The sequence below is a fragment of the Protopterus annectens genome, chromosome 4.part0, assembly GCF_019279795.1.
Source record: "Protopterus annectens isolate FY-2018-M chromosome 4.part0, PAN1.0, whole genome shotgun sequence".
NCBI lineage: Eukaryota > Metazoa > Chordata > Ceratodontiformes > Protopteridae > Protopterus > Protopterus annectens.
Window position 1 is genome coordinate 1,309,186,093 of NC_056733.1, and position 17,955 is coordinate 1,309,204,047.

Genomic DNA, 17,955 nt, shown 5'->3' on the forward strand with positions numbered 1-17,955 from the left:
AGCCGACATTTGAACTGTTGTACCACCTGAAGCTGTAGGCCTAAACAGCACAGTATGGTATATGTTCACATTCCCTGGTAACACTGTCTTGTGTGTTTCCTGTAGTCTGCACAGATTACATTCCTCAGGCATAGGTATCTGTAAGTAGGGGCACACAGTACTGTAAGGTACACAGGAAATGCTCATCTGCGTCAGCATACATTTGTGTGTTGTATGAATGTCTGATGTGTGTGTAATGATGCCTGTACCATGTCTGCAATCACGTGTGATGCAGGGTTTGCATGTGTACCTAGCAACATGTATACTCTGTTACAGCAGTATGCCAGCTATATTAACAACTGTGCACATATGTTAGGTAGGGGTATGGCATCAATGACTAGGGAGGGTTAATGGTTATACTGTAACTGTACTTCACATTCATTGCAATGGATGACATATTTCTGCATGCATTAGCTTGATATGTACCCCCCTGGCAAGGCTGTGCATTGGATCCCAAACAGTGAGCCGAGTACTAGTGTACACTGGTGTGTCATATGGAGTGTGGCAGGCACTGTCAGCCAGTTGTGGGCTGAGCACTGATATATGGTATTGAATGAGTGTATCCTCTGACAGACAAACAGATGCTATATATGGCAGTTAACTGATATCTGTACTGTATAATGTTAAGTGTGCCACATGACTTGCTCACGCATATCGTTTACTTGTCTTCCAGGCTTATGGCTCATCACAGGAATCCCTGCTACACAGCCACAGAGGAACAGGAAATCCACCACAGCCTGGTTCAGCACTATACCCTGCTGTTTTCCAGGGCCAGCCAGCACCAGGAGGAGCGTACTGCACTGTGGCAAGAACTTGTTCATTGGGTAAATGATATAGGCATGCATAACTGGACATATGAGCAGGTACGCCATCACTGCAGTGATTTAATTAGACATGTCCGGTGGCATGCATCTGATATCCACAGACAACAGCTTGCCACAGGTGGTGGGGTGGCCATACATCCCCCCTCACAAGAGTGGAGGAACTGCTGCTAAGTGTGGTGGCTCCTGGCCTACAGCAGCAACATCACACATGTGTCATCATGGAGGCCGGAGCCACCCAGCATGGTGACATAGAGCGTGCAGGTAACATGCCCTAGCTGTAGACTACTGTTACCTGTATTGTTAGATTATGCATGTGTGAGATGTGTACTGTGTTTAGCAGTTGTGCTGCCTATTGTGTGCAATACTGACAATTTGAATAGTATCTGTACACCTATGCCTGTTGTTCTACTTCAGTTTAGCACACTCACAGTAGCAACGCCACAGTTGTGGCCACTAACAAACTGTGTCATATTCTTGCAGGTCCCTCTGGTGTGACAGCAGGGCAGATGTTACATGCTGGTGAGTGTGTTAACACTTTCAACTTGGTATTAAACTGTGCATGTCATAGGTGAGGTATAGGCCATGTACACATAACACACCTATGCATAATGCATGCTGTGCATGTTTGCTGTGAGACGTGAAACATCTCAGTAATGTCAGTAGCTGCCTCAATCACATGCAATGCACAGAGCACCAGACACAAATGTGGCAACACTGTACTGCACATTGGATAGGCATAGTTGACACACATGTACACAACATAACACATTTGTCATACGCAGTACAACTCAACATGCTACACATAGTGTAACAGGACACCCGTTGGCCATGTCCAGGATTGGTATCCCATCATGTATACATGCACCACTCATCCCGTGTGTGTACATAGCATGCATGTGCTACACCTGTGTCCACAATTATCTGCTACAGACACAGACACTGCAATCAGACATGGAAATCCATTTGACACACAGAAAACACATGCAGCCATGGTATGTATACCTGTGTGTGATGGTGCACAGGACATTGCAGAGCTTATAATACTTGCACAGAAATGTTGTGTCCTTGTACACATTGTGTTCCAGGGTGTAGGCAATCACTGAACATGTACACACATGCACCACAGCCATGTACACTGTCATTAACTATGGCTGTCTACACTCACACTGCATGGACTTGATCAACACTTATTCTGCATGCTGACACATTTGACGTGACTGTTTGCCTTGTGATACTGTCACCCACCTTCGACTAGTATTGAATATGATTTGGATTTCTGTTGTGTGTGTGTATCTGCTGTAGTGAGGAGTGTGCATGTGTTCCTGTGTGCATGTCTTCCTGTGTTCCTGTGTGCATGTGTTCCTGTGTGCATGTGTGCATGTGTTCCTGTGTGGATGTGTGCATGTGTGCATGTGTTCAAGTGTGCATGTGCAGACCGTAACGTGTGTTTCCTGTCTTCCTCTCACAGGTGCTGAGGTAGGGGTTGGCGAAAGCAGCAGGCGACCTGAAGCCACTGCCATGGATAGTGGTGATGATGACACATGTATTTTGGCATAGAGAGATTTGACAGGGTCTGTCATTGGTCCGCCAATCGACAGTACACAGTATTCAATCCCATCTATGCACACACTCATACTGCCATTACATCCCTCACCACCAATGGCCATAGAGGAGGGACAGCATACAGTTGGCATTGACCAGGAGAGTGTGGTACCCATGGCACTTACATCCCCTCACAGCAGCCATAGCCGTAGACCCGGAATGGTACCAGATAGGCAGAGGTCCAGGGGTTCTTGGGGGAGCACCACTGGATGTATTGCCCCTGGCAGGTGTGCCCTCACAGGTCTTACGATGACCACTATGTTCTGGGCTGTAATGTAGGCTCAGGTACGTATGGAACGGTACACCAGGCAGGGACTTAGGGTGCAGAGGGCACATTGCACCGCTATCAATGACAGCATCCGTGACCTTGCTGGTGCCATCTGGACATACACCGAGGTCATTGATAGACGTTGGGGGGAGACAATAGATGCCCTCCACAACATGTCTTCCTCGAGCCAGGACCGTGCGGGATGGTTGCGACATCGACACGGACGCATGCCAGCAACAGTAACAGCTGGCAGTGATCGTGGACAGCCCACAATTCACAGCCGCTGGGGCTTGCCTGTCCATTGTCCATCCCAGTAGAACACGTGCATGTGGCTCTGGCCAGTCCCAGCAGGGACATGGGTCCAGTCGTCATATTTCTTGCTCTGATGACAGTACCCAGTCAGGGTTGGCACCCAATACTGTCCGTAGCACCCCTGCCAGGCACAGGTACTGTGTCCGTGGCCGGAGACAATGATCTGTACAGCCAAGCAGGTACAGTCTGTGGCTGTCCCACAAACCACGATATATGGCAGCCACATGGTGGAGCTGTGTGCATGCAGACACACACACATTAACCAAACAACTAGGTCTCACACATACACACACACATTACATCAACATTGGCCCATGCTGTACTGTTGTCCCACACACACACACACATACACACACACACACACACACACACACACACACACACACATGTCGATTGGATGGGCCAATGTCAGGCTCTGGCAAACAACAAAATGCCCTGTGCATATGATGATACCTGTGCCACCTCCTGTCATCTGCATTATCGACGGAGGGACAGGCTAACATGGTGCTGATGCACAGGGTGACACTATAGCAGTGTAGCAATAATAGCAAGTTGTCAATAAGGAAGTGTAACTACATCCTTGTAGGTATATCTGAGCAGACATTATGCATCAAAGCTCTGATTGTCACTGTAGTATTGTTTACGCCACTTTTAGGTCTGAGTATGTATTATCCACCCATGTGCCACTTGGCTGATGTGTGATGTGTTGCCAGCATGTGTTAGTGAGTGGACAGCACGTGTGTGATGTGTGCAGTACAGATTAGCAAGTGTACATCTGTGAACATGGTGGGTGCGCACTGTCTGGATGTACGTGCATAGTGGACACATGGGACGTGTGGCATACCATGTTGTGCACATTGTTAACATCTCATTGCATCTTTCAATGGCCAGTATGCATTCTACTACAGTTATGTAATAACATGGGCAGACGTGTGTATGACATGGCTTGACACTATACCGTTAATATCAGTCAATAATTTGCGGTCTGGTAGTATACACAACCTCAACAGCATGACTATAAGCAATCACTGGATGATATCCTGACAAATGACACACAATAGTAGGGAACCCAGTATCAATTGGATCCTTCCGGTGCTACACTATAACACTAACCAGTGGTGATGACCACCACCCATTACTGTGACCACACCTGTGTGTCATATAGCCCCCTTAGGTACATGCAGACACACTAGGGATGTGTCCATCCAAATCTGAGAATGCATGGATTGGCCTACAATGCATTCCCGGGATGTGACGCATATCCTACACAAGGGTATCATACAGATAGATACCTGTTGTGTGATACATGCTGTATAGCAGTATGCCGACTATGGCATAATCATCCTCATGTACTAAACATACTATCCCATCAGTACCAAACAGGTGGTAGCCCTCAACATGTATGTCGGGTACCATTGTGTACATACAGACCCATGTTATGTCATGTGTCCCTTGGTATTCACATATCCATAGGTATTGTGGAGTCCCAAGGTGTATCACATAAGACATTAGTGGCCTGAATGCATATCCACAAGGCAGTCATATACCTATAAAGACTGTCCATTCTTGGCAGACGTTGTTGTGTATGACCATGTCTGACATATACCCCAGGCACATACCCTCACTCACACTACTCTTAAGTAACTGTCATGGGTGTGTGCGCCACAGATGACCTTGGCCACAGAACACGACAGTGGACGGCCATGTCACATACATACATATGTGACCTACGATCTGAGAAGCAGCAGCACAACCTGTCAATGGAAATAAATGTATTCATGTAGTATGCAGGCTTCACACCTATGTACTGATTGAGGGGACATGTACACATATATATTTGCCATGCAGATACCTGATGTCTGCGATGCACTTACTGTTGTCATCATACTATGTCATACCATAGTAAAAGCAAAACCCATACTGCGTTGACCAACAGTGACACACACACACACAGTCAGCATTTGTAGGATTCAAACCGCTACCTAACTATGTTATGATACTAGAGAGTGACGCATTAACATGGCGCGCTATTTGCTTTACTGGCTGGTTTTCCTTCTCCTGCAGTATTTGTAGGATGGTGACATCATCAGACTTTCCAAAGAGGAATGTACCTCTTTTAGTGTGTTTTCACAGTCTCCAAAAAGGGCAATCCTTTCAAAGACAATTGCACACATACACTCACACCCACTGTTTGCAGGATTCAAACACCTACCTAACTAGGTTATGATACAAGAGAGAAACACACTAACATGGCACGCTATTTGCTTTACTGGCTGGTTTCCCTTCTCCTGCAGTATTTGTAGGATGGTGACATCATCAGACTTTCCAAAGAGGAATGTACATCCTTTACTGAGTTTTCCCAGTCTCCAAAAAGGGACCACCTCTCAAAGGAAACTGCACACATACATCCCACCCCCCCCCACACACATACAGTTTGCAGGATTCAAACCCCTACCCAACTATACTATGATAATGGTAGGAGACGCATTAACATGGTGCGCTATTTGCTTTATTGGCTGGTTTCCCTTCTCCTGCTGTATTTATAGGATGGTGACATCATCAGACTGGACATGGTGATGTGTGTACACTTTGTTTTATGCCATTCCAGGAATGGTCCATGTGGGTCAGCAGGTGTCAACAGCTTGAACATGACCTCAGTATCCTTACCTTGTGTGAACTATCTGTGGACACACTGACATTCCGTCATATGTCAAGACATATTTATGCACAGCTTCTTGGTTTTGTGGATACTACATGTGTCTGGGATGTTGATGAAGGGCTATTCAAAGTCTATGTGACACATGTGTAGATGTGTTCATTGATGTATGTCCTGGGTGGCTGCCTTGCAAACAGTCTAGCATGGTTGGGAACCATGATCTGCACATGAACATACCACAGTTGGTAGGGTTGTGTGTGTGTCAGCTTCCAATATCTCTGTGTATGACTGCAACCATGATGGACTCCATGACCTTGCAGATCAGACCTCATAGGCACACTGGACTTGACTTCCCATGGTGTGTTCTGCACCAACACTTGTGGGGAGTGCCATATGTAGCTGTGACACATTCAACGGTTCCACATCCTATGTAGGGGGTGTGGCTCAGCTGACTGTTCGGGTGCATGATCTGTTTGTTCTGTAGTTTGTGCATGACACATATTGGGAATCATTGTAGGCCACCTGCTGCCATTCTTTTGGCAGTGGGGGTAGCTGCTCATCCTTTCTACATGTGATATCTCCTGGTATGATGATGTGGACTATTGTCAGTGGGGGGTGGGTATGTACATATGGGCCGGTCTGTCATGATGTCGGCATTGACACTCAGGTACAGTTGGCCCTGACTCAGGACATATATGGGTGTACATTGATATTTATGACATAGCTGAAGGAGGTGTCATAATTCAGTCTGGACTCCTTCTCAGCTCCTCTTTACAAGACACTAACAAACATGAGCACTAATCCGTGTTATATTCTTTTACATGCTTAACACCCTACTGATCCTTTGTGATCAGGCTACAGAGTATGTCATGATAATATCCTGGCATGTCCAGGGGTTGATTTTGTATGCACTCTTCAGTCCAGCTGGTGGATATTGTGATATTGACACAATGTTACATCTGCCTCATGTACACAAACAACCCTCTCCTCCTCCTGACAAACTCAGATATATGTGTGAGATGCACCTATATAGACATACAGGGAGCTGAACTCTCTCGACCCATGACTGGCACAGTCTATCAGGTGGTGAAGGTAACCACACACACCACATATCAGTCTCACATATCCTCTAGCAACAGCACTCAGACCAGATTAGCACACATTGACATACTCAGATGTTGTAAATGTACTCTACCTAAGCAGCAGAGACCTCCAAAGCAGACACAAACACACTTGCTACCCCACTACAATACCCACATATCACAAAGTTCACAATGTCAGTGTGCCACACAGTCACTGCCCTTCGGGCTAAACAACACACCTAATACATTTGTAATAGGCGACACTTATGTTCAGACACACTGACGTACCACTCACCAGCCCTGACAAGGGATTAGTCACTTTGAGTTGTCTGTTGAGTGCCAGGATTTGCCGCATAACACAGGCAGTCAGGTCACTCCAAAGCAAGTACAAGACTGGAACCATCATTGTCCATGCTGGTGTGTGTAACCTCAGACGTTACTCTATGGACCACATGACATGATACATGGAGGTACACTCTGATCATGTAGCCCAGGCCAGTATGACCCTGACCTTGTCTAGCATCTTACACCCACCAATTATGATGTCACAGGATACGGACACACATATCACATTTAACAGTTGGCTAACAAATTTGTTTCATTCATAGGGGATACAGTGTCTGCCAGCATATGGTGACATGCTCAACATGCCACGTAGCTTCACTATGGACAGCTTGCACCTGTCACCCTTGGACTTTGGTATGCTGGCTAAGGCTCTTGCTACCACCAGAGTGCCTTTTTTAAGCAGGGCTCAGAAGACAAACCCACCTTCATAGACATTACAGGTTAAATGAAACTAAGGGTAATGCTGCTCAACAACAGTTGTGTTAACCTCATATTGTGACCACTCAGGACTCTCCTCAGTATGGATGAGAGCAATATCTGTGCACTGACAGACACCTGGTTCAGGCTCGCTTATGCACACCAGCACTACCAGGTTATGTTTCATACTATGCTGTCTGACAACAAGACTTGGAAAAGACAACAAAACTAGGGGGAGTATCCATATACATCACAGATACACACACCTTCAGGTTAGTAACACACACAAAGCATCACAGACCACACATATACAACTATCATTGTGCAATACTGCCTTTCAGTTTGTTGCCTGCTACAGAACACACTCCCAAACTCAGGAACCACACTCGGCTTTTGTGGGAACTATGGAGAATATGAAGGTCTCCACAGACACCATTATATTGTGTGACTTCATATACACACATATTGACTGGGGATACTACTCAAGCCCCGACAACCTCACCCAACAGTCACTACAATTTGTGGACTCATATGCTTTGGCACAACCAGTCAGCACAGCCACAAGGGGGAATACATATTGGACCAGCTCATCACCAACATGGGGACTCTATGTTCCACACCAGTGATATACCCCTCATTGGTAAGGTCAGAGCATACATGATCTCACAGGACATACATATACCCTCCACACACCCATCCTGGGTAATCTTGGTGAACTTCTCATGAGCCAACATCTCACTTAACCAAAGCAAGGTGGTATCCTTCAGAGATCCTGAGACAGTGGCATATACGGCTCACACTGCTGCATCCTTTACATACACATTCTATGGACACCTAGTGGACTGCATGGATTGTGCTATCCCAAATAACAACAAGACCCACTACTACAATGGCAGGGGACCTGTCTGGTAGACCCCAGCCATTAATAAGCTGTACAACATCAGGAGGATGCTACTACATGATATAGCACAATCCCAGACTGGGAAGGCATCTGTGATCTGTACTAGCAGACAGCTACAATCACTCATGGACTTTTCTAAGAGCCACTTCTACCAGACAATTGCACCTGACATGTAGGACTATCACATGGCCTTCTTCAGTTATCTCAGGAACCTGGGTGGACACTCACTGATATGCTGTGAGTTACTGCATACTGACTAAACCTACCCTGAAGCCACTGGCATTGCCTACATCCTGGCAAACAGGTTCAGTGCAGATGTCTCCCACCCATCCCCCCTAAGGAGCAACTATCCATCCCAACAGAGTATAACCTCCCTGACATCACACAGTAACAGGTGAGTGTTGCCCTCCCCACAGCGTACATCACAGTATCAATGTGACCAGATGGTGTCCCAGCCTGCATCATACACGAGCATCATGACAAACACAACCCTCACATTACATCACTGTTCAATATCAGTTACCACAGGATATGTACCCAAGGAATGGCGTACTGCGGCAGTGGTCCCGCTCCACAGAGTTGGTGCCACAACGGACCACAGACAATATTGCCCTATAAGCCTATGTAGACTGTTCTGCAAAGCTATGGAGCATATTGTCATCAGACTCCTACACATAGACATCGGGAACCTACAGACACTGTATCCTACTCATTTCAACATTGTTGTGGGCAGATCTTGCCTCTTGAACCTGTAGGTATTCTTTAAATGGCTAACAGGTCCATCGACATAGGGACGGCTGTCCACACAGCCTACCTGAACCTTGCAAAACCATTCAACACAATAACCCACTGGGCCATTATGCATAGGCTCACCAGCGTCAGTTTGGACACATATCTCACACAATGGATTCATACCTAGATCAGGGATAGCACCCACATGGTCAGAATTGCAGGTGCCATGTCTGACTATACACCCGTTACACATGGCATCCCACACGGCTTGGTCCTGGGCTCTCTCTTGATTAGTATATATTTGTCTTATGTACAGGCTATCACAGGGGGAATATGGCTGAACATGTTTGCACCTGACTGCAAACTGGGTGCCATGATTAACTCTCCAGCTGCCACATGTATACTCAATCAGGGTCTCACAGAGATGGATGACTGGTGCCTGAGCCATGGCCTACAGCTAAATGCCATTAGTTGCATAGCCATCCCCTTTGGGAGTAACAACATGCCCACACATTACCACATAGGTAGTATTCCATTACATACAGTAGGAGTTGTTAGGGGTTTGGGGACATCACTTGTTTGTACTGTCGCCTTTAACATTCACATTGCCAAAGTGGATGGACACACCTACTATGTGTGCCACCTTATCCCATATGGTTTCACATCTAGATCGAGTGAGGTCATTGTGCCCCTATACTCATCACATCCATGCTTGGTTACAATGCCACATTTGGGGTGTACCTTACCTGACACCTGCAGTAACTGTACTGGCCAAGGACGGTCCTCAGCAAGCAGATCTAGGGACTCACGCAGATGCCCTGTATAGTTCAGATGCAATAACTCCAGCTCTACTCAGTCGCTTACCACCTACTCAGATATGATGTGTGCCTGTTGTTTACAGCTATACCCAAACCAGTATTACTGGACATGCTCCACCTCAGGATATCCAACTCCCTTGGAGCTACACACTTCAGGGACATATACCTCAGCACAGATGTTAATAGGACATTGTGGAGGGGCAGATTCTTATCCCAGAGGCTCCACTCACTACAGAATGTAATCCCAGTTTCACATAGGCAGAGCCACCCACTGACCACCTACTGGAGACATCTTGATGACTGTATGGGTGATTGTATATTTACCCCTGGGATATATTCTGTGTCCCTGCTTGACAGAGGCACCCTAGCATAAACGTACATGGGCTATCTTGTGTGACCTAATATTCACACACACAGTGTAGTAATCTGACAGGGTTGCGAATTCCAAACACACTCTGGCTAGGCTTGTACATGCCATAGGGCAGATAGCCTAGTATCGACCTCTGAACCAATGCTAATGTTCAAGATGCACAATGTTTATTGCTGATACTATTTGCAGGTCTTTATCATCTTTGCTTTACCAGTTTCCATGAAGAACTTCAGTATCTGCAGAACATATTTGATTATGACAGGGTTCCACTATATTATAGATGTGTCTGTTGTCATATAACTGTGTGCACAGGGTGGATTGCTGTATAGTAACAGGTTCCTGTGCTAACACATGCAACTGCCAGATATGCATGGCCCACTGCTGTACTCAGACGTGGCTTAAGTGTGTGAGCATGCCCAGATCTGATATTCCATATTTTGTTGCCTGACATTTGTCTCATTTATTCAAGTGTGTGAGCATGCCCAGTGTGACCCTTCAGTATGTTGCTATCTGAGGTCCACTACATTTGCTGATGTGTGCGAACATGACCAATATTAACATTTATACTGTGTGTGTTGGAAGCAAGGTTCTGTTCTCACTGCAGGACTCACCTTTGTGTCATAACTCAACAAGGATCATGCTCTGCCAGCAGGGTTTCCATAGAATACTTTGCATAGACTTATCAACATTCCATCATACAGGTGGACCACTGCAATACTGTCATGGTTTAGTGGTTCAGTACTTTGGCTGTAGTGCACAGTATCCTGGGTTCGAGGCCCATAAGTGCTTTATATTTTCATACTAAGCAGACCAGACTGCTTAAGGGCCTGTTAAGCAGATATGAGCATGTTAGCTTTTGTTCAGCTATGCCCTACTTAGACCAGGCTAGTCTGACATTGCTCAATATTCACCAGCACTGCTGGACGTTGCCCAATATTACTGAACATTGACCACAGTTGTGCTAGTTGGTGTGTGTGATTTTGTTTGCATATACTACATGGTGGTAATTGCTGTTTAGCACTGCTTTATACTGCTTAACACATGGCATTCATGCCTTAGGTGGTGCTGCAGGGCTGCCTATGTTGGCTGCACATACTACACTCCCTGCACATGTTTGGAAGCAGGTAGTGTCAACTTAGGCATCCCTTTTACTTTATGTGCAAGTCGGAGAGAGGTATCATTTCCAGAGTTCCTACTGAGCCAGTGTATGTGCTATGCATTGCCTCTTTGCCAAGGCCAAAGCATACTGGGCATGCCTCCTTCTGCCTACTGGGGCAGGCTCAGGTTGTTCCTCCTCCGAGTCACGCTCTGCGTGTGATGGCCTTGGCAATGGTGGGGGGCTGTTTGGCCCAGGTCTATGCTGGTCCTACTGCAGCTGTTTTTGCAGGATCATATTATGTAGCATAGCACATACCATGACAATTTGGGTACATGTAGTTGGTGAGTACTGCAAGGCTCCACCAGATGTGTCCAGGCACTGGAACCATGACTTGAGCAGCCCAAACACACGCTGTATTACATTACGTGTTTGTGCGTGTACCTCATTATGGCATTCCTGTTCAGGTGTGTGTGCGTTTCTGATGGGTGTCATCAGCCACGGCTCCAGTGCATAGCCAGCATCCCCCACTAGGTGACCATGTGGAATGTCCCCATTGGCAAATGTCTGGTACAGCTGCGTCAGATGCCAGATATGGGAATCATGGTAGCTTCCAGGGCAGCCTGCACACACATTCAGTATTATGCCCTGGGCATCACACATGATCTGGCAGTTGATGGAGGGGAAGCCCTTGTGGTTGAAGTAGACCCTACCCTGCTCGCTGACTGGTGCTTTGATGCATATGTGCGTGCAGTCTATTGCACCCACTACCTCAAGGTATTCCGCTATTTACTGGAAGAGATGCATATTGCTGGCCAATACCTCATGGGAATTGGGAAAATATACATGATCACCGACATGTGCTGACATGGCATCCAGAAACTGGTGTAGTACCATGGATGTTGATGCCTGTGATATCCCCATCATATCAATATTTGGTCTCTGGAAGGTACCTGTTGCTAGTATTCTTAGGCCAACACATACCTTGGTTTCCACTGGGATGGGGTACCCTCTGTTGGTTCTGTGTGTGAGGCATGGCCTGCACTGCTCAACAATTTGCTGCAGGAGGTCTCTGTCCACTCTATAGCGATCCACTATCTCCAGCTCATGTAGCCCCTGGTAGGTTACCCTGGGCCTGTACATTCTTCTCCGTCTCCTCACTGTGGGTTGTCCAGCAGCATTTCCATTGTCACCACCCTCAGCATGTTGCATATGTCGCCTTATAACAGCAATGGCAGCCCCTAACATTTCTTTGTCTCAGTAAAGCTTTTTCAGTTTTCACTTCTATTAGCTTACTGCAGTGTCTGTTGTGAGAAACATAATGGACTTTTGTTTGCAGAATTTTAAGTGCTAGGCTGGGCTGAGCTAGTGTACTGCCTGTGTAATTGCCTGATTCTGATTGTTTTCACCTGCTAGCTCTACTAGTACTCCCTAGTAGCTTCCTACTATTTGTTGTGCTTCCTTTTTCCTTTCTGTTTCCTCAGGGGGGAGCGCCGCGCACACAAGCACAAACACACACACAGCAGCTAGCACATGTGCACACATGCTTACATGGACTAAAACCTGCTTATTCGGGTTAAAACATGCGCACACCAGCGCAAACGCGCTTACAACTCTTTAAACAGCCTTATACATGCGTACTCCGGCTTAAACGTGCACACTCACGCTTACACGCGCGCACTCTGTCTTACTCGGGTTTATAGACATGCACACGCATGCATGCACGCTCAGCAAGGAACCTTGGTGTTATCCACGGCATACACCTTCCATTTCTTGCCTTTCCCTAGCCTACCTGTTGACACACCTCTTTCCATGATGTGTAAATGACAGCTGACACATGCCACTCTGCTCCAATGAGCTTCACTTCTTTCATACATACCCCCCTCATGATGTCACCTATCTTCTACTCTGTTACTCTCCATATCCTACTCCTACACTCCACTGACTGTGCTCATTTGCTATGTAAACTAGTGATTCACTATCCTAACACTCATTTACATAGGATTGCCTACTAATGCTTGGTTACATGTCTTAGACTGAGCTTCCCCCTTAGCAACCTCTACTCGGTGGCCATGTTGTCTTCAGCCTGCCATTCCCTTGAATTGTACATTAACAATTTCTATAAATTCCACATTTGTGGGTTTTAATTTTTAGTATTCTGGGTTTTAGAGGGTAGCCCGTTTGCACGGCGCTGCGCTATGCTTATACATCGGAAATCGCCGAAAAAAAAATTATTTTAATTTTGCATCAGAGAACATTTCCATTGGCCATATATTTGGCCATTGCCATGCTTCCTGCACTGGATGCAACCTTTATTTTGAGCTGTCATGACTCCGTTTTGCTATTTGCAGAACGGTACTCAGTTGACAGCTGAGTACATTTCTGGACAGGTTCGGGTTTCCCGAATCGCATATCTACCTCATTTGCATGCCTTTCACCTGCAATTGAGATGATTTGCATGTCCCAGACCTGTCCGTGTAAGAGCCATTTTAGGAGCTCTCTTACACACCCCTACAGGCTGTTCCTGGATCGCTCGTTTGACATGATGGCTGCATGTAGTCTTACTCTACTCTTAGACTCCATGCAAGCCATCATGAATCTGGCCCATAGTTTAACTTGCATTGGATATTTATTCCAGAGAAGAGGGAGGTGTTGAGTGACAAATAAATATCTTCATTATGTTCCATGTATCTGCAGATAAAAGTTTAGATCTCTGCTTCTTGCATCAGCTAAGTCATTTGACTTGGTGTGATTTGTTTACAAATGTCAGAACTGTATCATTTCTGAGGACTCCCCCTGCTAAAGTTACAGCAGTTTTGATGCTATTATATACAAGAAGCAAGGCTGGATGGTTAAGCAAAAATGCCTTAAAACCTTTAAGTTAGTTACATAGTTTGACATTTGCATTTCTTAATACTCTTACATTTATGTGTATTTATCACATGTAAATCGTATACCCTAGTTCTGCAGTGCAACCAGATTAAGCATGTTCTGTTCTCTTTTAACCTTCTGAGAGAAAATGTTACATTTATATGGTTGAACCAGTTTATGAATACCATATGCAAAAAAATAACACTATTTGTGAGGCCCATGCCCTGGCCAAGCAATCAAGGAGCCTCAATCCTCACCACTAACACCAGTGAGGGGTATCTCATATAGGAGGGAAGCATAACAAATGCACACAGTAAATTGTAATTTCCCCTAAGAGCACACATAGATCACAGTCAGTCTGGGTTGGTCTCTCCTTTGCTCTCCAGGTCCCCAATAAGACTCCCCACTGGCACAGCTATAGGGTCCAGATCTCAGCCAGCTGGGCAAGCTAAAACTTCCAGCACCCTCTCTGTCCAACCAGTGCTTCATGTCCCAGCCCAAGTAGCTGACACACTCACACACTTTGAGATAAGAGTTTTATACAACCACACAGATATTCCTGGGGAAGGCTGGCACAAGTTCTCCAGGTGTGCCCCTTTTACCCAGACTATATGGTAGAAATCACTGCCACCACCCAGCTAATATTTATCAGCTATTCAAAGGCCCTTAAAAGGATACCCAATTATTGCTGCGTAATATTATTATCCAACTGGTAAGTGTGACTAAACAGTCAAGGCTAAGTAGAGTGACTTGGTGCAGGATCACTATATACATGCAATGTACTCTAGAGCTTAATTACCTCTACACAAAACAGCCACAGTTAAAAGGGTTTAAAAATATTTAATAAATAATTAAAAACACAAGACAATACTTTTTACTAGTCAGTGCTAGTCAAGAGTTCAGAGATCACACAGAGATACTTAAAATAATTCAGTAGTACAGTTCTGACATCACAGAAAAACACTTAGTCTAATATTTTTAGTTTCTAATTATTTCTAAGAGAAAACACAAGTCTATGATACACTTACATATAGAGTAAAGGTAGAGTGCTGGTGAGTTGGATGGTCAAGACAAAAATGCTTAATGCTCTCAATAGCAACAATTCCTTCACCTAGACAGGCTGGAAATGACTTTAAATATCAAAGACAGTCATAAAATGCTTGACTTAACTTCCTTACATCAGAGTGCATTGTTGTTACATTTTTGCAGATCCACATGTAACAGTATTTTTTTTCCATTTAAGACAACAAGCCTGTGGTTTACATTAATATTTACAGATGATAGAATTATCTTCAAAATTCTATCTGGCTAGGCTGGCAGCCTTCATCTATCTTCACCCAATCTTCACACTATTCATAGGAATAAATTAGTTACAAAATGTGAAATATGGGGAAGTCTAATATTGACATATGTAAACACATGTAACATGTTTTCTTTGCCCATTCTTTTATTCTATCTGAACACCAAAAACATCACCTACCATTTTTGTTTTTTCATACCAATTAATCTGGATAATAGCCATATTTCAAAATGTTGACAAAATAATTTCCCTTTTCTCTTTGTAGATTATATTCCTTCAATGAAGTAATTGGCCATATGAGCCCAAAACCTCCAGTTCTGTATGCACTAATAATGCTTTTACTTTTCCAGCTACCTTAAACATTTTAGAACATTTTAACCGTCTTGCTTTGCCTGTACTAAGAAGTTCTAAAATATATAAATATTCCATTTAGCAATGACTTTTGGATAGTCACTCCATTACACCATTAATGTATTCAAACTCACGTTTTCTCAATTCAGGCAAATGCAGAATACAGGGATTCATGGTCACCCTTGTCATCTATTTTGACCTAAAAAAAGCACCTAAAAAACATTAATTAAAATTACAACAGTTATGTACTGTGTAAACATTTTATTCTCCTTCATAGTTCTAGTCATATGCCATTAACCATGTTTTTCAGTAATGTACTATACAAGTGATGGAGAACCTATGACACACATGTCAAAGGTAACATGCCACAATGTTTTGGGAGACACACCAGCATTCCCCAACACCTGAGTTACCAAAGAAACTGAATGAACAAAAATACAAGAAGTATGTGACCCTGCACTTATCTATTAAAACAACAGCAACAAAAGTCATTAATTGATGTTTATCAAATCAAATGCAATGTGTTCCATATTTTTTTCAGTTCAATTTAAAATTACTATTAAAAGTGAGGTAATTTTTGGTGCACTATTTTAAGCCCAATTATCAGTGTGCATATTAAGTCACTGATTTTTCTTTTACTTTTATAAAACATGGCAGCACACATGATTGGACTGTGTTTTTTAAATAAATGAATATGTAAAGAATTGTTTCCTTTTTCTTTGGGGGTAGGTGACATGCCAGCAGAGTCAAGATAGGCATTTTCCGAATTTTTGACACGCCGATACCAAAGGTTAGCCATCACTGTACTACTCTGTAAATTGTCAAAACACTCTTCCTGATCCAAAACAATGCATAATCCTAAGGCTAACATTTTTCTTGTCTTCAAATAAATCTATCAAAATGTACATCCTCTTAGCTCTTATATTCAGATTTCACTAGCAGTAGTGGAATACCATTCAACTAGTGTGTTCAAGTGTATTTTAAATTTTAAACTTTCATAATCAGTTTTACTGTAACAGTTTTACGTTTGCCACTAACACCAGTTAAGTAAGTAGTCCTGATTACTTTTTCCCTTAAAATATAATCCATCTTTAAAATAATTATTTTCCCCTTAATCCAATATCCAATATCTCCATCTGTCCATCACCCTTTTTTACCATTTTTGCACATGGGGTTGGGGTGTCACTTCATCAGTGTACATTTGTAAAACCAAACACAAGGACAAAAAGAACTCAGCTGTACCACCCTTTTTATTAAAAATGTTAAGCACTCTTGGTAATAATCTATAACTTCTTCAAGTCATTCTGAAGAAGTCACAGTTTATTACCAAGAAAAGCAATTAACAGTTTTAATAAAAAGGGTGTTACAGTTCCAAGTTCTTCTTATCTCTGTGTTCAGTTTTACTAGTTTAATTCATGTGATTTTCTTTAAACAGTGAACATTTCAGGTAATCAAATTATAAACGTATTGTGGTAACACATCCTTTCCTGTCACCTTCTCATCGTCAGTGTTCTTTATAGTCTTTCTTCTTCTGTTTCCTGTATAATATTTACTGTATTATCTCTATCAATGCACTCCATACTCACCTCTTATACTAGTACACAGATACATTACTCAGCATATTTAGAAAAAATGTCTTATTATCAATGCTAACATTGGTCTTGAATGTTTATCTATTTATGCCAGTACAGTCTTTTCAGTTTTCAAAAGAAAATATTTCAAACTTTTCTCATTCATTCCATGATTACTAGTGTTCATAATAAAATGCCTTCAAAGGAAAATCCTTTAGCTGCATCCAGTACCCCTTACATATATTATAAATGTACTGTCTGTAAGTTCAACATTCGCAGTGCAAATGGACATGTTACTTTGTGAATCAAACAGTGAGTAAATGATAGAATCAATAAGTATGACAATGATAACAAATATCTGATAGGGATCTGTGCTAGGGCATTTTATTTCTAACTACAA